Here is a 9,069-nt window from a genome sequence, read left to right on the forward strand (position 1 = left end):
CAAAAGGCACTTTCATGGATGCTGATGGAAAGAGTAAACAACATCTTTCAATGTAATAAGTTTCTGCAAACCATCTGGAGGAGTGATTACTCCAAATGGGAAGTTTGGGAAGGGAAAGTTAACCCAATTGAATAATGAAGGGATGTTTTAATTGTTTGCCTGTTAATTTTAAGTGGAAATAAACATGGATCATTAAGACTCAAAAAAAAAAAAAAAAAGAATGGAAATTGGATAAACCTGTTAGCACTAATTGAAAGAAAGCTAGAATGACTATACTAGTATTGGACAAAGTAGATTTCTCAGGAAGGAATATTACTAGAGATAAAGTTCTTTCATAATAATAAAAGAATAGGCCGGGCGCGGTGGCTCACGCCTGTAATCCTAGCTCTCTGGGAGGCCGAGGCGGGCGGATCCTTTGAGTTCAGGAGTTCGAAACCAACCTGAGCAAGAGCGAGACCCCGTCTCTACTATAAATAGAAACAAATTAATTGGCCAACTAATATATATACAAAAAAATTAGCCGGGCGTGGTGGTGCATGCCTGTAGTCCCAGCTACTCGGGAGGCTGAGGCAGAAGGATCACTTGAGCCCAGGAGTTTGAGGTTGCTGTGAGCTAGGCTGACGCCACGGCACTCACTCTAGCCTGGGCAACAAAGTGAGACTCTGTCTCAAAAAAAAAAAAAAAAAAAAAAAAAGAATAAATTTATCAAGATGAAATAAGAATCATAAATGTTTATGCTCCTAATAAAAAGGTTCAAAATATATGAAGCAAAACTGATAGTACCTAAAGGAGAAATACACAAATCTACAATTATAGCTGAAGATCTCAATATCCGTCTCTTAATATTTGATAGAATAAGTAGACAGAAAATTAGTAAGGACATAAAAGACTTGAATAGCACTGTCAATCAACTTCACCTGAACTTTATGGAACATTCTACCAAATAACAACAGAACACGTAGTCTTTTTAGGTGTGCAGAGAATATTTATCAACACAAGCTACATTCTGGGCCATAAAACAATTCTCGGTAAATGTGAAAGGCTTGAAATGATACAAAGTATATTCTCTGTCCACAATGTGATTAAGTCAGAATCAATAACAGAAAGTTACCAGGAAAGTTCCAAAATTTGGAACTAAATAACATTTTTAAATAACCTATAAATCAAAGAATAAATCATGAAGAAAATTAGAAATTATTTTGAACTAAATGAAGATGAAAACACAATGTATCAAATTTGGTGAAATGTAGCCAAAGATAGGCTTAGAAGGAAATTTATAGCATGATATGCTTATGTCAGAAAAGAAGAAAGGTTTAATATCAATGACCTCAGCTTTTGCCTTCATAAACTGAAAAAAGAGTAACAAATTAAACCCAAAGTAAGCAGAAGAAAAAAATAATAAAAAGAGAAATCAGGCTGGGTGCAATAGCTCACTCCTATAATCCCAGCACTTTGGGAAGCCAACATGAGAGGATTGCTTGAGGCCAGAGGTTCAAGATCACCTGGGTAACATAGCAAGACATTATCTCTACAAAAAAATTTTTTTCATTAGCTAGGCATGGTGCCATGAGCTACTCAGGAGGCTGATAGTTCCAGCTACTCAGGAGGCTATTGCAGGAGGATTAATTGAGTCCTGAGGTTCAGGTCAGGCTACAACAATCACACCTCTATACTTTAGCCTGGGCAATAGCAAGAGAGCTAGACCTTCTCTCAAAAAAATAGACCTCTCAAAAAAAAAAAAAGAAAGAAAAAGAAAAAGAGAGAAATCAATTAAATAGTAAGTGAGAAAACAATAGAGAAAACCAACAAAATGAAAAGCTGGTTTTGTTTAGAAGATCAATAGTACAATTGAGTCTCATTATTAATGATAGTTAGGTTCAAAAAAGTCACTGGGAACATTGAATTAGCTAATACTGAACCATTGCCCCTAGGGAAAATACAGGCTTAGGTTCCTGCAAGCCTGTGGTGACAACTTTTCATCAACTGATCAATACATAACTTTGTTTTAGGTGCCTTTCTGCTTAAAGACACCTTATTTAGGCCAGGTGTGGTGGCTCATGCCTGTAATCCTAGCACTCTGGAAGGCTGAGGCGATGGATCATCTGAGCCTCAGGAGTTCGAGGCCAGCTTGAGCAAGAGTGAGACCCCATCTCTACTGAAAAAAAAAATAGAAATTAGCTGAACAACTAAAAAATATATATATATATATTTTTTTTTTTTTTTAGCCGAGCATGGTGGCACATGCCTGTAGTCCCAGCTACTTGGGAGGCTGAGGCAGGAGGATTGCTTGAGCCCAGGAGTTTGAGGTTGCTGTGAGCTAGGCTGATGCCATGGCACTCTAGCCAGGGCAACAGAGTGAGACTCTGTCTCAAAAAAAAAAAAAAAAAGACACCTTATTTAATATATTATTCATTTATTAGTGTTAGACTCATGACTAATAGCACTATAACTGGGCCGGGCGCGGTGGCTCAAGCCTGTAATCCTAGCACTCTGGGAGGCTGAGGCGGGCGGATTGCTCGAGGTCAGGAGTTCGAAACCAGCCTGAGCAAGAGCAAGACCCCGTCTCTACTATAAATAGAAAGAAATTAATTGGCCAACTAATATATATATATATAAAAAATTAGCCAGGCATGGTGGCGCATGCCTGTAGTCCCAGCTACTCGGGAGGCTGAGGCAGAAGGATTGCTTGAGCCCAGGAGTTTGAGGTTGCTGTGAGCTAGGCTGACGCCATGGCACTCACTCTAGCCTGTGCAACAAAGTGAGACTCTGTCTCAAAACAAAAAACAAAAAACAAAAAAAAACCAGCACTATAACTTACACCTGAATGAAACTTATCTAAATAAAATATATATTTTCTCTATAAGGCACAACGCAACCTTCTTGCTCTTAAAAACACTAAATAGTATTTCAGGACTATGCTGGGGGGCATTTTTAAGCAGCAAAATCATCAACAAAAACACAAAAATGCAAAAACATTGGCACTAAATTGACTGCAAAAAGGACACTTGTTTATAATATGGAGCTGAGACAAGAAGGCGGAGCATCACCTTGCTTCCCTCGGCTGGGAAGTTGTGTGTTGGGTAACTCAAATTTTTTGCCACTCTGTGCATGTCCATGAATGATCACAAAGGCACCACAAGTATTGATTTTGTGGTTACAAAGAAATCTTAGCAAGTAGGCAAATTCATAAAACTGAATCCACAAATGAATGAGGAGCAATCATATTGATAAGCCTCTAGAAGTCACAAATTACCAATATCAGAAATGATAAGGGACTACCACCACAGATCACACAGATAATAAAAGGATAACAAAATAATATTATGAACAACTTTATGCCACTTAGATAAATGAAATGGACAAATTCCCTAAAATATACAAGTTATGAAAACTCACTCAAGACGCAGATAATCTGAATGGTTCTCTGTCTATTAATAAAGCCAATTTTGTAATTGAAAAATCCTCTTCCCCTCCCAATAAACCCCAACAAAGAACCAAACATTTCATGCCCAGATGGTTTCATTGATGATTTGTAGCAAATATTTAAGAAGGAAATAATACTAATTCTATACAAACTCTTCCAGAAAATAAAAGTGGACAGAACGCTTTCCAACTTATTTTAAAAGGCAAGTATTACCCTGATTCCCCAAATCTGAAAAAAAAAATTACAATAGAAAACTGCCAGACTGCTGTGGCATGTGCCTGTAGTCCCAGCTACTCGGGAGGCTGAGGCGGGAGGATAGCTTGAGCCCAGAAGTTCTGGGCTGTAGTGCGCTATGCCAATTGGGTGTCTGCACTAAGTTCGGCATCAATATGGTGATCTCCCCAGACCTGGAGACCACCAAGCTTCATAAGGAGGATTAAACCGGCCCAGATCAGAACTGGAGCAGATCAAAACTCCCATGCTGATCAGTAGTGGGATCACACCTGTGAATAGCCACTGCTGCATTCCAGCCTGGGCAACATAGCGAGACCCCATCTCTAAAAAAAAAAAAAAAAAAAAAAAAAGAATAGAAAACTAACTACAGACCAATAGTCTAAAAGACATAGCTGAGAGAAATTAAAGAAGACATAAACAACAGAAAGATATCTCATGATGATAAGATCAGCAAACTCAGTATTATTAAGTGATCAATTCTCCCCACATTTATCTATAAATTCAATGTGATTCCAATCAAAATCCCCACAGGCTGTGGTTTTGTTTTGTTTTCCAGTAATTGGCAAGCTGACTCTCCAATTTATATGGAAATGCAAAGGACCTTAAATAAATAATACAACTTTGAAAAGAAAAAAAAAGAGCAAGAGGATTTATGCTACCTGATTTCATGACTTACAGTAAAGCTACAGTAATCTAGATAGTGCAGTATCAGTGTAAAAATACATAGACACATCAATGGATGGAATAGAGAGCCCACATATGTGCAGCCAATTGGGAAGGAGTGATCTTTTCAGGAAAGAACATTGAAACAATTGGATATTCATATGCCAAATAAGAACAGAAGAAAAAGAGAAAGAGAATCATAACCCTTACTTTACACCATGGTGTCATAATCAAAATGAATGTAAGAGGTAAAACTTTCAAACTTCTAGAGGAAAATAGGAAATTTGCATGATCATGGAGTAGGTAAGTTCTTAAATAGGACATGAAATGAAAAAAATGACACATTGGGTCACTCTTCCGTGTGTCTGATGTGTTGCCACCAATCTCCCTCTCTAACTGCTGCCTGGGCAGTGACTTCTTCTCCAACCAGCCCATGATCCTTTGTAGGGGTCAACTTTGTCACTGTCCTAACTCCATTCAGCACACTGTCCCTTCCACGTGCCTGCTGCTAAGGTTGCGAATTTCTAAGTTAGGAATTTCACCCACTCCTGGGCGAACTTCCCTCACCTCTAGTTCGCTCCTCTAGATGTGGTGTGAGTGGAACTTGGTGGTCCCAGGTGGGCTTCCCTCTGCATGCAGTGAGTGGCTCCTTCGTGCTCCACTCTCTCCACTCATGCCCTTAAAGATTTTGTTATATGAAAACAGCCTTCTAGAGATTCTAGGGGCAATATGAAATTCTTCCTACCAGGTTCATTTGATCGCTTCAATGGGGATTTTTCTGCAAAATGGGAGAGGCAATTGAACAGAGGGGGTTAGATCCCCACCTAGCTGCAGAAGGCCCTTTTGAATCAGACTGGGCACCAACTTGACTTGCTATAACACTGTTTGAAAGTACAGTCATGTGCCACTTTACAATGGGGATACATTCTGAGAAATGTGTCATTAGGCAATTTTATTGTGCAAACATCACAGAGTGGACTTACACAAACGTAGATGGTGCAGCCCAGGCAGGGGTGGGGAACCTGCAACCTTAAGGCCACATGTGGCCTTCTAGGTCAAGTGTGGCCTTTTGACTGAATCCAAATTTTACAGAACAAATCCTTTTATTTTTACTAATACATTTTTGTTCATCTTTTATATGTTAGTTTTATTTTTAAAATGAAAATATTTAAGATACCAAAAAATAAAATAAGTTTCAACAAAATAATACTCCCAGGTTGACTGGCACAATTAAAACATTAGTAAGCCATAAGGGCTAAACTGAAGGCTGCTACACTCATGATTTAGTTCTAATTCTCCCCAAACCCCACTCTACTGCATGAGGCTGGTTGGCAAGAGTTTATGGGGGTCAAGTACACCAGTCTGTTATCAGCTTTTGACAGTGGTGTAATATTTCTGTTTTTGAAGTGGAATTTGTGAATAGTTGCACAGCTTGACAGCATTTTTAAATTCTGTCTATTTAACAGCCCACCGTGTCATAGAAGACCAAGAGAATACTGAAGGAAGAACACAAATTTTCTAATGAAGATTAGGAATTGCAATATTATCTTGTTTCTGCTGAAGATAAGATGATTTGCTTGCTTTGGGATACTGCCATATCAACATTAAAGAAATTCAGTGTTCATCAGCACTATAACACTCATAAAGACTACAAATATTTTAAATTAGAGGGAGAGGCATGAAAGGTTGTATAGCAGAAATTAAAAGATGAAAAGCAAAACCAAAGACAATTCTTTCAATCCATAAGACCTGGAAATAATGCTACTGAAGCAACTTATAAAGTAGCTTATATAATCAGGAAAAAAAGGAAGCCATTCAGTGATGTAGAAATTGTAAAAGAATGCATCGTCCAAGTTGCAGGATGTTTCAAAGTACAAACAACTGCCTCTTTGAAGGAGAACCATAAAAGATGGGCAGCATGAATTGGCCTTCAACTTAACAGAACAACTTCATGCAATACTTCAAAAGGAAAATATATATTATTCAATTGCTTTAGATGAATCAACTGATACTACTGACTCGGTACAGGTTTCATACTTCATTTGGGTCATAACAGAAGATTTTCTTTGCTACAAAGAGTTACTAACTTTGGGCATTCTTGCAAACAGAACACAGGGAATAGATATCTTAAACAACTTCCAAGATAAATGTCATAAAGTTGGACTGAATTTGGTAAATTTAGTGAGTGTATGTACAGGCAGTGCACCTAACACGACAGGGAAACCTAAAGGGTTTATTGCACAGATAAAAAAAAGTATTAACAGATCCAGATGCTCTCATTTCTTTTTATTGTATCTTGCATCAGCAAAATCTCTGTGCTAAAGCTACTATTTTAAGTGACACTTTGCAACAAGTTATAAGTATTGTTAACAATATTCCTACAAATGCAACATGGCATCATCAAAACATGCTAAAGTTGAAGGATGAGGTATTCAGTATAGATTTGCCATATCAAAAGTGCATTGGTTGGGCCAGGCGCGGTGGCTCACACCTGTAATCCTAGCACTCTGGGAGGCCGAGGTGGGCGGATTGTTTGAGCTCAGGAGTTTGAGACCAGCCTGAGCAAGAGTAAACCCCATCTCTACTAAAAATAGAAATAAATTAATTGGCCAACTACAAATATATATAAAAAAATTAGCCGGGCATGGTGGCGCATGCCTGTAGTCCCAGCTACTTGGGAGACTGAGGCAGGAGGATCGCTTGAAGCCAGGAGTTTGAGGTTGCTGTGAGCTAGGCTGACGCTGCGGCACTCTAGCCCCAGCAAGAGTGAGACTCTGTCTCAAAAAAAAAAAAAAAGAAAAAGTGCATTGGCTATTACAGGGACAGGTGTTAGCCAAAATTTTATCTCTGTGAGAGTAGATAGTTAAATTTTATGAAGAACAGAATCAGCAATGTGAATTATTGAATGAAGAGTTCTATAGGAATGCAGCTTTTCTGTGTGATATCATGTCAAATCAAAATGACTTGAATATTTCTTTGCAAGGTAAAATTAAATCTATATATGATATTCAGCAGAAAGTCCAAACATTTCGAAAAAAGCTATCTGTTTTCAAAACACTTCAGAAGGAAATTTCAGATGAACATTTTCCCCAGTTAGCAAAGGTCATTGATGAGCAGGATGATGTATGCAAATCATTTGAAGAATATGCAGCTGTTCTAGACCTATTAATTGGAGAATACAATGAAAGGTTCACTGACTTTTTTTTTTTTTTTTTTTTAAGCTTCCATAATCACATGAGGGTTCACTGACTTTGAGCATCCTGGCATCACACTCAAATTAGCATTTCAGCCTCACCAAGTAGGTATCACCAAGGCACCTAAAGAACTACAGATGGAATGGATCGAGCTCTCAGTAGATGATGTTTTAAACTCATCGATGCTAAGAAAGACCCAATTGCAAAATGGAAAAATGCAGTAGAATACCCACACCTTCGGCAACATGCCTGAAAAATGCTTTCTTCCTTTTCAACCACTTATTGCTGCAAATCTACATTCTCCTACCTAACCCAAATCAAGACACCCTTAGGTGTCAGAAATGACTGATACCTATCTAGAGGATCAACTGAAACTGTGGACCTCCATGCTGCAACCAAATATTCAAATGCTTTCCAGCAAAAACAGACACAACAAAGTCATTAAAAGGTAAGTTAACTTTAAAATTAACAAATACTTTTCATTTTTGGAAATTGTTAAGTACATAGTAGTTAGATTTTTACAAAATAATGTACATTTTTAAGCATATCTAATTGAAGTTTCTTGAATGTGGCCTTATTTTGATTACAGCTAAATTAATGTGGCCTTCCAACATGAAAACGTTCCCCGCCCCTGCTATAGCTTACTATACATCTAGGCTATCTGGTATAGCCTATTGCTTCTAGGCTACAAACCTGTACAGTATGTTATTTTCTTGAATACTGGTAAGTATTTGTGTGTCTAATCATATCTAAACACAGAAAAGGTACAGTAAACATACAGTATTATAATTTTACGGGGCCACCATAGTATATACGGTCTGGAATAAGTGTATTCTCCTGACATTGGGGGAAGGAATAGAGAGGACAGTGCCCAACCCTGCTGTTGCCCTTGTGGCCATTTGTAAGCCCTTAGTATTACAAATTCTATTCTTATAATCAGCGGGTCAGTTTACTTCAGTGCCCACTTACTGAAAGTCCTTAAAGTTAGCTTCCTTCAATTGGAGTTTACCAGCCGCTTCCCCTGTGAGGAGTTCCTGTGGGGAGTCTGGGACAGGTGACTCGGCCTGTGCCTTCATCTGCGGGGTTGGGGCCATGAGTGGGACCAAGTCTCCCCAGTACCGGGTGTATACTGCCCCCAAGGTCAGGAAAGGTCAAGGTATGTGGAAGCCGGAAAGACTGACAGGCGCTGAGGGATGGGCCAGCACACCAGGCAAGAGAACAGCATGAGGAAAGGCAGGGAGGTGGAATGTCCCAGAACATGTTAGAGGAATATCAAGAATCGAGTCTGACAGAAGCATGGGATAAAGTTAGGGAGTTGAGGAGACAGGACTGGGGCCAGACTCCAGGGAATTTGGCTTGGTCTGATAGGCACTGAGGGACAAGTGGACAGGTCGGAGGCATGCGGGTGGGAGCGCCCGATTCCAACCTGGGTTGGCCTCAGAGGGCACGTCCCGGGGAGACGGGCTCCCCCTCCCTAGAACGAGACGTCCTTGGGAGCCTGGTGTCACCGTGGAGGGGAAGTGGGCACACTGGGGGCCTGAGGTGTCCGTCGGG

The 9,069-nt window shown here is 39.4% G+C and overlaps 1 long non-coding RNA gene across 1 annotated transcript in view; it reads right to left on the reverse strand.

The window, feature by feature from the left end:
* LOC142874294 (uncharacterized) overlaps nt 1-9,069 on the reverse strand; it is a 46,322-nt gene that overhangs the window by 37,014 nt on the left and 239 nt on the right. The window lies entirely within an intron of this gene.

This window comes from Microcebus murinus, chromosome 12 (assembly GCF_040939455.1).
Source record: "Microcebus murinus isolate Inina chromosome 12, M.murinus_Inina_mat1.0, whole genome shotgun sequence".
Lineage (NCBI taxonomy): Eukaryota > Metazoa > Chordata > Mammalia > Primates > Cheirogaleidae > Microcebus > Microcebus murinus.